At 65.5% G+C, this 14,827-nt stretch overlaps 2 non-coding genes and 1 pseudogene across 2 annotated transcripts; all 3 read left to right on the plus strand.

The window, feature by feature from the left end:
• The first annotated feature begins 470 nt into the window (after window positions 1–470).
• LOC148021478 (5S ribosomal RNA) lies at window positions 471–589 on the plus strand. The gene has a single exon (XR_015694523.1). It is a non-coding gene; the product is annotated as a 5S ribosomal RNA (ribosomal RNA).
• A 4,578-nt stretch (window positions 590–5,167) lies between these two features.
• On the plus strand, window positions 5,168–8,017 carry LOC148021479 (25S ribosomal RNA; annotated as a pseudogene).
• Window positions 8,018–8,819: 802 nt separating this feature from the next.
• Window positions 8,820–8,938, plus strand: LOC148021480 (5S ribosomal RNA). Its single transcript, XR_015694521.1, has one exon. It is a non-coding gene; the product is annotated as a 5S ribosomal RNA (ribosomal RNA).
• Window positions 8,939–14,827: the final 5,889 nt, after the last annotated feature.

Consider the following 14,827-nt stretch of genomic DNA (forward strand, 5'->3'; position numbering starts at 1 on the left):
TCGCGTGGATGCTCGCCCACGGTGTCATCAAGGGTACCCGATGGCATTCCAAGTTCGTCCATGGCACGGATCCTATGACTCGAATCTCATGTGCGCGGGGTTTAGTGCTCGCGTGGACACGGGTCCTCGTGGTATGAATGGCATGCCCCCCTCTCCCCCACCGCCTTGTGGCATGCCGTGGGCGCGTGTCCTCCGTGGCACGTATTCTGCGGCTCGATCTTTTCTACGTCGTCGCCTATGTGTGCACGGGGTGCTCTTCACGTGGATGCTTGCCCTTCGTGTTAGAAATGGCACGCGACGGCGGCATTCAATCTTTTGTGCGTCGCCTCCATGTGCGCGGGGTTTAGGGTTCGCGTTTAGTCGCGTCCTCCGTGGCATGAGCGGCATGGCATGCCGCCATGCCTCGCTCTTGAGCTCTCTGGTGCCACTTTCCGAGTATACAAGAGCTCTTTGGAATTCCTTTGTGTTTGTGGTGCGGTCACACCAGCGCTAATACACTGGATCCCATCAGAACTCCGCAGTTAAGCGCGCTTGGGCCAGAACAGTACTGGGATGGGTGACCTCCCGGGAAGTCCTGGTGCTGCACCCTTTTGCATGCTTGTTTCGAGACCGTGGCATGGAAATCCCCTCGGATCACGTCTCGACTCTCCAACGCTGACATCGTGGTAGGAAACCCCCTCGCCTTGCCATGACGCGGCGCCTCCTCTCCTCGTCGCGATTGTCTTTGCGTACGTCGTGCCTGGCCCCTCCCTCTGCCTCGCTCTCACGTGATACCCCCTCCTCAAGATGCGAGGTATTTTGGGAGCGGAGGGTGTGCCATGTTGTGGGGGGGTTCGGTGGAGCGGGGTTTTTCCGAGGAGGGAGGGCGTGCCATGTTGCGCGGGCGGGTTGTTGGAGCGGGGATTTCTGAGGAGGGAGGGTGTGCCATGTCGCGGGGGGGTGCCATGTCGTGGGGGGGTTTCTTGAGGAGGTCCGTCGGGGGGTGGAAGGTTCCGTGTCGCGGGAGGGGGTCGTGTGCAGTGGGGTGTGTGTGCCGTGTCATTGCGGAGCGGGATTTCTTAGGAGGGAGGGTGTGCCATGTCGTGGGGGGGTGAGGTGGCGTGCCGTGGGTCGAGCGGGGTTTTTGGAGGTGGGGTGCGCGGGGGATACGCCGCGTCGTCGGGGGGTGCGGTGGGGTGGAGGGTGCGCCGTGTCGTGGGGGGGTGACGCGGGGTGGGCTGGGTCGAGCGGGGTTTTTGGAGGCGTGGCGGGGTCGTGTGGATGGAGCGGGGTTTTTCGAGGTGGGGTGCGGGGGGGATGCGCCGCGTCGAGGGGGGGTGCGGTGGGGTGTGCCGTGACGCGGGGTGGGGTGGTGTGGATGCAGCGGGTTTTTCGAGGTGGGGTGGGGTGGTGTGGATGCAGCGGGTTTTCCGAGGTGGGGTGCGCGGGGGCGTCGTGGGGGGGTGACGCGGGGTGGGGTGGGTCGAGCGGGGTTTTTCGAGGTGGGGTGCGGGGGGGCGTCGTGGGGGGGTGCGCCGTGTCATGGGGGAGTGACGCGGGGTTGGGGTGGTCAAGCGGGGTTTTTGGAGGAGGGGTGGGGTGCTGTGGAGGGAGCGGGGTTTTTCGAGGTGGGGTGCGGGGGGGCGTCGTGGGGGGTGACGCGGGGTGGGGGTGGTCGAGCGGGGTTTTGGGAGGAGAGGTGGGGTGCTGTGGAGGGAGCGCGGTTTTTCGAGGTGGGGTGCGGGGGGGCGTCGTGGGGGGGTGCGCCGTGTCGTGGGGGGGAGACGCGGGGTGGCGTTGGTCGAGCGGGGTTTTTGGAGGAGAGGTGGGGTGCTGTGGATGGAGCGCGGTTTTTCGAGGTGGGGTGGGGGGGGGGGGGCGTCGTGGGGGGGTGCGGTGGGGTGGGGGGTGCGCCGTGACGCGGGGTGGGGTGGGTCGAGTGCGGTTTTTTGGAGGCGTGGCGGGGTGGTGTGGAGGGAGCGGGGTTTTTCGAGGTGGGGTGCGGGGGGGGCGTCGTGGGGGGTGCGCCGTGTCATGGGGGAGTGACGCGGGGTTGGGGTGGTCAAGCGGGGTTTTTGGAGGAGAGGTGGGGTGCTATGGAGGGAGCGGGATTTTTCGAGGTGGGGTGCGGGGGGGCGTCGTGGGGGGTGACGCGGGGTTTTTCGAGGTGGGGTGGGGTGGGGGGGTGCGCCGTGTCGTGGGGGAGTGACGCGGGGTTGGGGTGGTCAAGCGGGGTTTTTGGAGGAGAGGTGGGGTGCTATGGAGGGAGCGGGGTTTTTCGAGGTGGGGTGCGGGGGGGCGTCGTGGGGGGTGACGCGGGTTTTTTCGAGGTGGGGTGGGGTGGGGGGGTGCGCCGTGTCGTGGGGGAGTGACGCGGGGTTGGGGTGGTCAAGCGGGGTTTTTGGAGGAGAGGTGGGGTGCTGTGGAGGGAGCGGGGTTTTTCGAGGTGGGGTGCGGGGGGGCGTCGTGGGGGGTGACGCGGGGTGGGGGTGGTCGAGCGGGGTTTTTGGAGGAGAGGTGGGGTACTGTGGAGGGAGCGCGGTTTTTCGAGGTGGGGTGCGGGGGGGCGTCGTGGGGGGGTGCGCCGTGTCGTGGGGGGGAGACGCGGGGTGGGGTTGGTCGAGCAGGGTTTTTGGAGGAGAGGTGGGGTGCTGTGGATGGAGCGCGGTTTTTCGAGGTGGGGTGGGGGGGGGGGCGTCGTGGGGGGGTGCGGTGGGGTGGGGGGTGCGCCGTGACGCGGGGTGCGGTGGGTCGAGCGCGGTTTTTTGGAGGCGTGGCGGGGTGGTGTGGAGGGAGCGGGGTTTTTCGAGGTGGGGTGCGGGGGGGGCGTCGTGGGGGGGTGCGCCGTGTCATGGGGGAGTGACGCGGGGTTGGGGTGGTCAAGCGGGGTTTTTCGAGGTGGGGTGTGCGGGGGCGTCGTGGGGGGTGACGCGGGGTTTTTCGAGGTGGGGTGGGGTGGGGGGGTGCGCCGTGTCGTGGGGGAGTGACGCGGGGTTGGGGTGGTCAAGCGGGGTTTTTGGAGGAGAGGTGGGGTGCTGTGGAGGGAGCGGGGTTTTTCGAGGTGGGGTGCGGGGGGGCGTCGTGGGGGGTGACGCGGGGTGGGGGTGGTCGAGCGGGGTTTTTGGAGGAGAGGTGGGGTGCTGTGGAGGGAGCGCGGTTTTTCGAGGTGGGGTGCGGGGGGGCGTCGTGGGGGGGTGCGCCGTGTCGTGGGGGGGAGACGCGGGGTGGGGTGGGTCGAGCGGGGTTTTCGGAGGCGTGGTGGTGTGGCGTGGAGGGAGCGGGGTTTTTCGAGGTGGGGTGCGGGGGGGGCGTCGTGGGGGGGTGCGGTGGGGTGGGGGGGTGCGCCGTGTCGTGGGGGGGTGACGCGGGGTGGGGTGGGTCGAGCGGGGTTTTTTGAGGTGGGGTGCGGGGGCGGGGGGGGATATGCGCCGCGTCGTGGGGGGGTGCGGTGGGGTGGGGGGGTGCGCCGTGTCCTGGGGGAGTGACGCGGGGTTGGGTGGGTCGAGTGGGGTTTTTCGAGGTGGGGTGCGGGGGGGGGGGGGATATGCGCCGCGTCGTGGGGGGGTGCGGTGGGGTGTGGGGGGTGTGCCGTGTCATGGGGGGCTGACGCGAGGTGGGGTGGGTCGAGCGGGGTTTTCGGAGGCGTGGTGGGGTGGTATGGAGGGAGCGGGGTTTTTCGAGGTGGGGTGCAGGGCGTCGTCGTTGGGGGGTGCGGTGGGGTGGGGGGTGCGCCGTGTCGTGGGGGGGAGACGCGGGGTGGGGTGGGTCGAGCGGGGTTTTCGGAGGCGTGGTGGTGTGGCGTGGATGGAGCGGGGTTTTTCGAGGTGGGGTGCGGGGGGGGGGGCGTCGTGGGGGGGTGCGGTGGGGTGGGGGGGTGCGCCGTGTCGTGGGGGGGTGACGCGGGGTGGGGTGGGTCGAGCGGGGTTTTTCGAGGTGAGGTGCGGGGGGGGGGGGGGGGGGGATATGCGCCGCGTCGTGGGGGGGTGCGGTGGGGTGGGGGGTTGCGCCGTGTCCTGGGGGAGTGACGCGGGGTTGGGTGGGTCGAGTGGGGTTTTTCGAGGTGGGGTGCGGGGGGGGGGGATATGCGCCGCGTCGTGGGGGGGTGCGGTGGGGTGTGGGGGGTGTGCCGTGTCGTGGGGGGCTGACGCGAGGTGGGGTGGGTCGAGCGGGGTTTTCGGAGGCGTGGTGGGGTGGTATGGAGGGAGCGGGGTTTTTCGAGGTGGGGTGCGGGGCGGCGTCGTTGGGGGGTGCGGTGGGGTGGGGGGTGCGCCATGTCGTGGGGGGGTGACGCGGGGTGGGGTGGGTCGAGCGGGGTTTTCGGAGGCGTGGTGGTGTGGCGTGGATGGAGCGGGGTTTTTCGAGGTGGGGTGCGGGGGGGGGGGGGGGGGGCGTCGTGGGGGGGTGCGGTTGGGTGGGGGGGTGCGCCGTGTCGTGGGGGGGTGACGCGGGGTGGGGTGGGTCGAGCGGGGTTTTTCGAGGTGGGGTGCGGGGGGGGGGGGGGGGATATGCGCCGCGTCGTGGGGGGGTGCGGTGGGGTGGGGGGGTGCGCCGTGTCCTGGGGGAGTGACGCGGGGTTGGGTGGGTCGAGTGGGGTTTTTCGAGGTGGGGTGCGGGGGGGGGGGGGGATATGCGCCGCGTCGTGGGGGGGTGCGGTGGGGTGTGGGGGGTGTGCCGTCTCGTGGGGGGCTGACGCGAGGTGGGGTGGTATGGAGGGAGCGGGGTTTTTCGAGGTGGGGTGCGGGGCGGCGTCGTTGGGGGGTGCGGTGGGGTGGGGGGTGCGCCATGTCGTGGGGGGGTGACGCGGGGTGGGGTGGGTCGAGCGGGGTTTTCGGAGGCATTTGTGGTGTGGCGTGGAGGGAGCGGGGTTTTTCGAGGTGGGGTGCTCGAGTCTTTGAACGCAACTTGCGCCCATGGCTTGTCCAAGGGCATGCCTGCTTGAGCGTCCCTAACTCCCCCACACCCTCTCCTCTTCTTCGGGGGAGAGGGTGGAATTGTTCATCCACGCATCCGACGTGATGCCGCGGTTGGCTGAAATGTACCGGCAGCACCTGCGGTGGCGTTGCTCCGCAAGGGTGGTTCGTCTCCTCGTCGAGGTGGTGGCTGTTTGCGAGTGCCTCTTCCCGGGTGCACATGTCGGATCGGGCTCTTCGGAGCCAGGGCTTGCCCTCCGCGACCCGGAATGCAACTCGAATCTCAAATCAGGCAAGGCTACCCGCTGAGTTTAAGCATATCACTAAAGGAAGGAAAAGAAACTAACCAGGATTTCCATAGTAGCTGCGAGCGAACCGAAAAGAGCCCAGCTTGGAAATCGCACGGCTTCGCCCTGCGAATTGTAGTCTAGAGAGGCGACCTCTGCAGCGGACCGAGCCCAAGTCCCCCTGGAAAGGGGCGTCAGAGAGGGTGAGAGCCCCGTCGGGCTCGGACCCTGTCGCTCCACGAGGCGCCATCGACGAGTCGGGCTGTTTGGGAATGCAGCCCTAAGTGGGTGGTAAATTCCATCCAAGGCTAAATATGGGCAAGAGACCAATAGCGAACAAGTACCGCGAGGGAAAGATGAAAAGGACTTTGAAAAGAGAGTTAAAAAGTGCTTGAAATTGCTGGGAGGGAAGCGAATGGAGGCCGCGGGTGCGCCCCGGTCGGATGCGGAACGGTGCGAACTGGCCCGCCGCTCGACGCGGGGTGCTAGTCAACGTGGGCCGGTGCGGCGGGACAAGAGCGGGCTTTAGATGGCTCGCCGATGCCATCGCGTCAGCCGAGGAACGAAGCATGCACCACTCGTGGCGGGCTCTGCACCTGCACGCTCAGGACGCTGGCGCTCTGGGATTTCCATCCGACCAGTCTTGAAACACGGACCAAGGAGTCTAACATGTACGCGAGCCAGTGGGTGGCAAACCCACGGAGGCGCAAGGAACGTGACAGGTGGGATCCCCTTCACGGGGTGCACCATCGACCAACCATGATCTTCTGTGAAAGGTTTGAGTGGGAGCGTACCTGCTGGGACCCCAAAGATGGTGAACTATGCCTGAGCAGCGCGAAGCCAGAGGAAACTCTGGTGGAGGCTCGTAGCGATACTCACGTGCAAATCGTTCGTCAGACTTGGGTATAGGGGCAAAAGACTAATCGAACCATCTAGTAGCTGGTTCCCTCCGAAGTTTCCCTCAGGATAGCTGGAGCTCCTCGCAGTTTTATCAGGTAAAGCGAATGATTAGAGGCATCGGGGGTGAAACACCCTCGACCTATTCTCAAACTTTAAATAGGTAAGCGGCCGGGGTTGCTCTGTTGAACCCTGGTGCGGAATGCGAGCTCCAAGTGGGCCATTTTTGGTAAGTAGAACTGGCGATGCAGGATGAACCAAAAGCCGGGTTACAGTGCCGAACTGCACGCTAACCTAGATCCCACAAAGGATGTTGATTGATTAAGACAGAAGGACGGTGGTCATGGAAGTCGAAATCCGCTAAGGAGTGTGTAACTTTTCACATGCCGAATCAACTAGCCCCGAAAATGGATGGCGCTAAAGCGCGCGACCTATACCCGGCCATCGGGGCGAGTGCGAGGCCCCGATGAGTAGGAGGGCGTGGGGGTCGTGGCGCAGCTCCGGGCGCGAGCCCGAGTGAAACGGCCCCCAGTGCAGATCTTGGTGGTAGTAGCAAATATTCAAATGAGAACTTTGAAGACCGAAGTGGAGAAAGGTTCCATGTGAACAGCAATTGGACATGGGTTAGTCGATCCTAAGAGATGGGGCAGTCCTGTGTCAAGGGCGCAATGCGTGCCGCTCATCGAAAGGGAATCGGGTTAATATTCTCGAACCGGGACGTGGCGGTGGACGACAACGTGACCGAATCCGGAGACGCCGGTGGGGGCCCCGGGAAGAGTTGTCTTTTTTTTTTAACAGCCCGCCCACCCTGAAATCGGATCACCCGGAGATAGGGTCCAGCGGCTGGTAAAGCACCGCACTTCTCGCGGTGTCCGGTGCGCCCCCGACGGCCCTTGAAAATCTGGAGGAGCGAATGCCGATCAAGCCCGGTCGTACTCATAACCGCATTAGGTCTCCAACGTGAACAGCCTCTGGTCGATAGAATAATGTAGGTAAGGGAAGTCGGCAAAACGGATCCGTAACTTCGGGAAAAGGATTGGCTCTGAGGGCTGGGTCTAGGGGTCTGCTTCTTGACCTCGAAGTCTGTCGAGGGTCTGCCCGAGCTACCCCAGTGGCGAGGGCGGACCTCCGCGTGTCTATCGGGTGACGGGGGCAGAACATCGTCCCTCGCGGGGCGGCCCTCCCTAGGCGGTCAACAGCCGTCTCAGAACTGGTACGGACAAGGGGAATCTCGTGTGGAACAAAAGGGTAAAAGCTCATTTGATTTTGATTTTCAGTACGAATACAAACTGTGAAAGCATGGCCTATCGATCCTTTAGTGTTTCGGAGTTTGAAGCTAGAGGTGTCAGAAAAGTTACCACAGGGATAATTGGCTTGTGGCAGCCAAGTGTTCATAGCGACGTTGCTTTTTGATCCTTCGATGTCGGCTCTTGCTATCATTGCGAAGCAGAATTTGCCAAGTGTTGGATTGTTCACCCACCAATAGGGAATGTGAGCTGGGTTTAGACCGTCGTGAGACAGGTTAGTTTTACCCTACTGATGAGCGGTGCCACAATAATAATTCAACTTAGTACGAGAGGAACTGTTGATTCAGATAATTGGTCATTGCGCTTGGTTGAAAAGCCAGTGGCGCGAAGCTACCATGTGTAGGATTATGACTGAACGCCTCTAAGTCAGAATCCATGCTAGACGCGGTGCTCTCTACCTCCCCAGTTGTTACCCGACTGATAGTAGGGGCGCTCGTGCGTCCCCGAGAGCATGTGTCGAGAGTCTCCCTGGAGGTGCCGGAAGGGGTCGTCTCGAGGACTCTGAATGGAAATTCCAAACGATCAGGGAGATGAATCCTTTGCAGACGACTTAAATATGTGGCCGGGTATTGTAAGTGGCAGAGTAGCCTTACTGCTACGATCCACTGAGATTCAGCCCGCCGCCGCACCAATTTGTCCCCCTTCCGCCTGGTTCGACGGGGTTTTCTTGGCCTCGGCCCTTGCGTGCGCCCCCAAGTCCTCGCGCACACCGTGCACCCGATCCAGCCTAGCTTGTGCGGGCGGTTCGATCGCCTTTTCTTCGCATTCCCTGCCTTGGCTCGCTTGCATTAGTGCGGTTTTCGTGCTCGTCTCGCCTCGTCGGCATCCGTGGCATTTCAAGTCCGCCCGCCATGGCATGGATTCTACAACTCGGATCAGTTGTGCGTCGCCTCCACATGCGTGGGGTTCTCTTCTTCACGTGGACATGAGCCCTCCGCGACGTGGATTCTATGACTTGATCTTTTCTACCTCGTTGCCTTTATGTGCACGAGGTTCTCTTCGCATGGATGCTCGCCCACGATGTCATCAAGGGTACCCGATTGCATTCCAAGTTCGTCCATGGCACGGATCCTATGACTCGAATCTCATGTGCGCGGGGTTTAGTGCTCGCCTGGACACGAGTCCTCGCGGGGTTTAGTGCTCGCTGTGGGCACGTGTCCTCCGTGCCACGTATTCTGCGGCTCGATCTTTTCTACCTCGTCGCCTATGTGTGCACGGGGTGCTCTTCACGTGGATGCTTGCCCTTCGTGTTAGGAATGGCACGCGACGGCGGCATTCAATCTTCTGTGCGTCGCCTCCATGTGCGCGGGGTTTAGGGTTCGTGTTTAGTCGCGTGCTCCGTGGCATGAGCGGCATGGCATGCCGCCATGCCTCGCTCTTGAACTCTCTCGTGCCACTTTCTGAGTATACAAGAGCTCTTTGGAATTCCTTTGTGTTCGTGGTGCGGTCATACCAGCGCTAATACACCGGATCCCATCAAAACTCCGCAGTTAAGCGCGCTTGGGCCAGAACAGTACTGGGATGGGTGACCTCCCGGGAAGTCCTGGTGCTGCACCCTTTTGCATGCTTGTTTCGAGACCGTGGCATGGAAATCCCCTCGGATCACGTCTTGACTCTCCAACGCTGACATCGTGGTAGGAAACCCCCTCGCCTTGCGATGACGCGGCACCTCCTCTCCTAGTCGCGATTGTCTTTGCATACGTCGTGCCTGGTCCCTCCCTCTGCCTCAGTTTCACGTGATACCCCCTCCTCACGATGCGAGGTTTTTTGGGAGCGGAGGGTGTGCCATGTTGTGGGGGGGTTCGGCGGAGAGGGGTTTTTCGAGGAGGGAGGGCGTGCCATGTTGCGCGGGCGGGTTGTTGGAGTGGGGATTTCTGAGGAGGGGGGGTGTGCCATGTCGTGGGGGGGTTTTTTGAGGAGGCCCGTCGGGGGGTGGGTGGTTCCATGTCACGGGAGGGGGTTGTGTGCAGTGGGGTGTGCGTGCCGTGTCATTGCGGAACGGGATTTCTGAGGAGGGAGGGTGTGCCATGTCGTGGGGGGGTGAGGTGACGTGCCGTGGGTCGAGCGGGGTTTTTCGAGGTGGGGTGCGCGGGGGATGCGCCGCATCGTGGGGGGATGTGCTGGGGTGGAGGGGTGTGCCGTGTCGTGGGGGGGTGATGCAGGGTGGGGTGGGTCGATCGGGGTTTTTGGAGGGGGGGTGCGATGGGGTGGGGGGGGTGTGCCGTGTCGTGGGGGGGAGGGGGTGACGCGGGGTGGCGTGGGTCGAGCGGGGTTTTTGGAGGGGGGGTGCGATGGGGTGGGGGGGTGCCGTGTCGTGGGGGGGAGGGGGGTGACGCGGAGTGGGGTGGGTCGAGCAAGGTTTTTGGAGGCGTGGTGGGGTCGTGTGGATGGAGCGGGGTTTTTCGAGGTGGGGTGCAGGGGGGATGCGCTGCGTCGAGGGGGGTGCGGTGGGGTGGGGGGCGGTGTGCCGTGTCGCAGGGGCTAACGTAGGATGGGGTGGGTCGAGCAGGGTTTTTGGAGGCATGGTCGGGAGGGAGCGGGGTTTTTTCGAGGTGGGGTTGCGGGCGGCGTCGTGGGCGGGTGCGCCGTGTCGTGGGGGGGTGACGCGGGGTGGGGTGGGTCGAGCGGGGTTTTTCGAGGTGGGGTGGAGGGGGGGGGTGTGCCGTGTCGTGGGGGGGGACGCGGGGTGGGGTGGGTCGAGCGGGGTTTTCAAAGCCGTGGTGTGGAGGAAGCGGGGTTTTCCGAGGTGGGGTGTGGGGGGGCGTTGTTGGGGGGTACGGTGGGGTGGGGGGGTGACGCGGGATGGGGTGGGTCGAGCGCGGTTTTCGGAGCTGTTGTGTGGAGGGAGCGGGGTTTTCCGAGGTGGGGTGTGGGGGGGCGTCGTCAGGGGGTGCGGTGGGGTGGGGGGGGTGATGCGGGGTGGGGTGGGTTGAGTGGGGTTTTCGGAGGCGTGGTGGGGTGCCGTCGATGGAGCGGGGTTTTTCGAGGTGGGGTGCGGGGGGGCGTCGTGGGGGGGTGCGGGGGGCGTCGTCGGGGGTGCGGTGGGGTGGGGGGTGACGCGGGGTGGGGTGGATCGAGCGGGGTTTTCGAAGCCGTGGTGGGGTAGTGTGGAGGGAGCGGGGTTTTTCGAGGTGGGATGCGGGGGGGCGTCATGGGGGGGTGCGGTGGGGTGGGGGGTATGCCATGTCGTGGGGGGGTGACGCGAGGTGGGGTGGGTCGAGCGGGGTTTTCCGAGGTGGGGTGTGGGGGGGCGTCGTCGGGGGGTGCGGTCGGGTGGGGGGTGACGCGGAGTGGGGTGGGTCGAGTGGGGTTTTCGGAGGCGTGGTGGGGTGGCGTGGATGGAGCGGGGTTTTTTGAGGTGGTGGGGGGGGGATGCACCAGGTCAAGGGGGGCTGCGGTGGAGTGGGGGATGTGCCGTGTCATGGGGGAGGGGGGGTGACACGGGGTGGGGTGTGTCGAGCGGGGTTTTCGGAGGCGTGGTGGGGTGCCGTGGATGGAGCAGGGTTTTTCGAGGTGTGGTGCGGGGGGGACGCGCCACGTCGAGGGGGGGTGCGGTGGGGTGGGGGGCGGTGTGCCGTGTCGCGGGGGGTGACGCGGGGTGGGGTGGATCGAGCGGGGTTTTTGGAGGCATGGTGGGGTGGTGTGGAGGGAGTGGGGTTTTCCGAGGTGGGGTGCGGCGGGGTGTCATGGGGGGTGCAGTGGGGTGGGGGGTTGTGCCGTGCCGTGAGGGGGTGAGGCGGGGCACGGTGGGTCGAGCGGGGTTTTTGAAGGCATGGTGGGGTGGTGTGGATGGAGCGAGGTTTTCCGAGGTGGGGTGGGGGGGGAGGCGCCGCCTCATAGGCGGGTGCGGTGGAGGGGGATGTGCCGTGTCGTGGGGGGTGACGCGGGGTGTCGCGATGCCCCCTCCCCCCCACTATGCCACAACACGACGCGACGCGCCCCCTCCCCAACATAAAATGACAATCCCCCTCCCCCCCATGGCATCCCCCCACCCCCCACGACACGACATGATGCGACGCGCCCCCCCACCCCCATGACACGACACGATGCGACATGACGCACCCCCCCATGACACGACCCGATGCGACGCGCCCCCCATGACATCCCCCCGCCCCATGACATGACACAACGCCCCCTCAACACACACCACCCCAAGTCGCGACGCACCGCCCCCCGCCCCCAACACACACCGCCCCCCCTTCCCCCCCCCTCCCCCATGACATCCCACCCCATGACATGACACGCCCCCCCCCTTCCCCCCTCAAGACACACCACAACATGTCACGATGCCCCCCCCCATGACACGACACGACACGACGCGACGCCCCCCCCAACACACACCACACCATGTCGCAACGCGCCCTCCCCCCCACCTCCAAAATTCAGCCCCCCCCTTCCCCCCCTCAATACACACCACACCATGTCGCGACGTGCTGCCCCCCCCCCCCCCACCATGACATCCCCACCCCACCCCCCCACCCATGACATGACAGGACGTGACGCGCCCCCCCCAACTGCCATGATACGACGCAACGCGACGCGCCCCCCCCTCCACACACACCACACCATGTCGTGACCTGCCGCCCCCCCTCCCCCCATGACATCCCCACCCCACCACCCCCCACCCATGACACGACACGACGCGACTCGCCCCCCCCATGACATCCCCCCTCCCCGCCCCGCCATGACATGACACGACGCGACGTGCCCCCCTCCCGTTAACACACACATTGACCCACCATGACGCCCCCCCCCCAACACACACCACACCATGTCGTGACGCCCCCTGCCCCATGACATGACACAATGCGACGTGCTCCCCTCCCCTTAACACACACACCCACCCACCGTGACGCCCCCTCAAAAATTCTTCCCCCCTGCCCCCCAACACACACTGCCCCCCCCATGACATCCCACCCCATGACATGACACGCCCTCCCCCCCTTCCCCCCTCAACACACACCACAACATGTCGCGACGCCCGCCCCCATGACACAACACAACAAGGACGCGAAGCCCCCCCCCCAACACACACCACACCTTGTCGTGACGCGCCCTCCTCCCCACCTCCAAAATTTGGCCCCCCCTTCCCCCCTCAATACACACCACACCATGTCGCGACGTGCTGTCGCCCCCCCACCATGACATCCCCCCCTCCCCGCCCCCCCATGACATGACATGACGCAACGTGCCCCCCTCCCGTTAACACACACATTGACCCACCATGACGCCCGCCCCCCCCCCAACACACACCACACCATGTCGCGACGCCCCCCGCTCCATGACATGACACGACGCGACGTGCTCCCCTCCCCTTAACACACACACCCACCCACCATGACGCCCCCTCAAAAATTCTTCCCCCCCCCCCCAACACACACCGCCCCCCCCCCCCCCCCCCAGACATCCCACCCCATGACATGACACACCCTCCCCCCCCCCCTTCCCCCCTCAACACACACCACAACATGTCGCGACGCCCCCCCACATGACACGACACGACACGAAGCGACGCCTCCCCCAACACACACCACACCATGTCGCGACGCACCCTCCCCCCCACCTCCAAAATTTGGCCCCCCCCCTTCCCCCCCTCAATACACACCACACCATGTCGCGACTTGCCCCCCCCCTCACCATGACATCCCCACCGCACCCCCCCACCCATGACACGACACCACGTGACGCGCCTCCCCCCTCCCCCCTCCACAAACACCACACCATGTCGCCACGTGCCGCCCCTCCCCCCCCTCACCATGACATCCCCACCCCACCCTCCCACCCATGACACGACACGACGTGATGCGCCCCCCAACCCCCATGACACGACACGACACGACGCGACGCGCCCCCCCTCCACACACAATACACCATGTCGCGACATGCCGCCCCCCCACCATGACATCCCCCCCACCCATGACACGACACGACGTGATGCGCCCCCCAACCCCCATGACACGACACGACGCGACGCGCCCCCCAACCCCAATGACATGACACGACACGACGTGATGCGCCCCCCCAACCCCCATGACACGACACGATGCGACGCGCCCCCCCCCCTTCCCCCCTCCCCACACACCACACCATGTCGCGACTTGCCGCCCCCCCCCCATGACATCCCCACCCCCCCCATGACATCCCCCCCCCCAAGGGCATCCCCCCCCCCAATGGCATCCCTCCCCCCCATGACATGACACCACGCGACATGCCCCCCTCCCCTTAACACACACATCCACCCACCGTGACGCCCCCACCCCCCCCAACACACACCACACCATGTCGCGACGCCCCCCCCACCCCATGAGATGACATGACGCAACGTGCTCCCCTCCCCTTAACACACACACACCCACCCACCGTGACGCCCCCTTTTAAAAATTCTTCCCCCCCCCTTTCAACACACACCACACCACCCCTCCCCCTCCCCCCCTCAACACACACCCCCCCCCTCCCCCCCCCCATGACATCCCACCCCATGACATGACACGCCCTCCCCCCCCCCTTCCCCCCTCAACACACACCACAACATGTCACGACGCACCCCTCCCCATGACATGACACGACACGACACGACGCGACGGCCCCCCCAACACACACCACACCATGTCGCGATGCGCCCTCCCCCCCACCTCCAAAATTTGGCCCCCCCCTTCCCCCCCTCAATACACACCACACCATGTCGCAACATGCCGCCCCCCCCCCCCACCGCTCACCATGATATCCCCACCCCACCCCCCCACCCATGACACGACACGCCCCCCCAACCACCATGACACGACACGAGGCGACGCGCCCCCCCCTCCACACACACCACACCATGTCGCGACGTGCCGCCCCCGCCCCCGCCCCCCCCACCCCTCACCATGACATCCCCACCCCACCCCCCCACCCATGACATGACACAACGTGACGCGCCCCCCCAACCCCCATGACACGACATGACGCGACGTGCCCCCCTCTCCACACACACCACACCATGTCGCGACGTGCCGCCCCCCCCCCCCCCACCCATGACACGACACCACGTGACGCGCCCCCCCAACCCCCATGACACGACACGACGCGACATGCCCCCCCTTTCAACACACACCACACCATGTCGCGACCCCCCCCCCCCCCGGCCCCATGACATGACGCGACGCAACATGCTCCCCTCCCCTTAACACACACACCCACCCACCGTGATGCCCCCTCAAAAATTCTTCCCCCTCCCCCCTCAACACACACCACACCACCCCTCCCCCCCCCCCCCCAACCACACCGCTCCCCCCTCCCCCCCCCCCCTCCCCCCTTAACCCCCCCCCCTCCCCCCTTAACCCCCCCCCCCTCCCCCCTCAACACACACCACGCCCCCCCCAACATGACATCCCCCCCCCCCGATGGCACCCCCCCTCAACACACACACCCACCCACCATGAGACCCCCTCAAAAATTCTTCCCCCCC

The sequence above is a fragment of the Lygodium microphyllum genome, chromosome 17, assembly GCF_053477565.2.
Source record: "Lygodium microphyllum isolate KBCC chromosome 17, Lygodium_microphyllum_v1.1.10, whole genome shotgun sequence".
Taxonomy (NCBI): domain Eukaryota; kingdom Viridiplantae; phylum Streptophyta; class Polypodiopsida; order Schizaeales; family Lygodiaceae; genus Lygodium; species Lygodium microphyllum.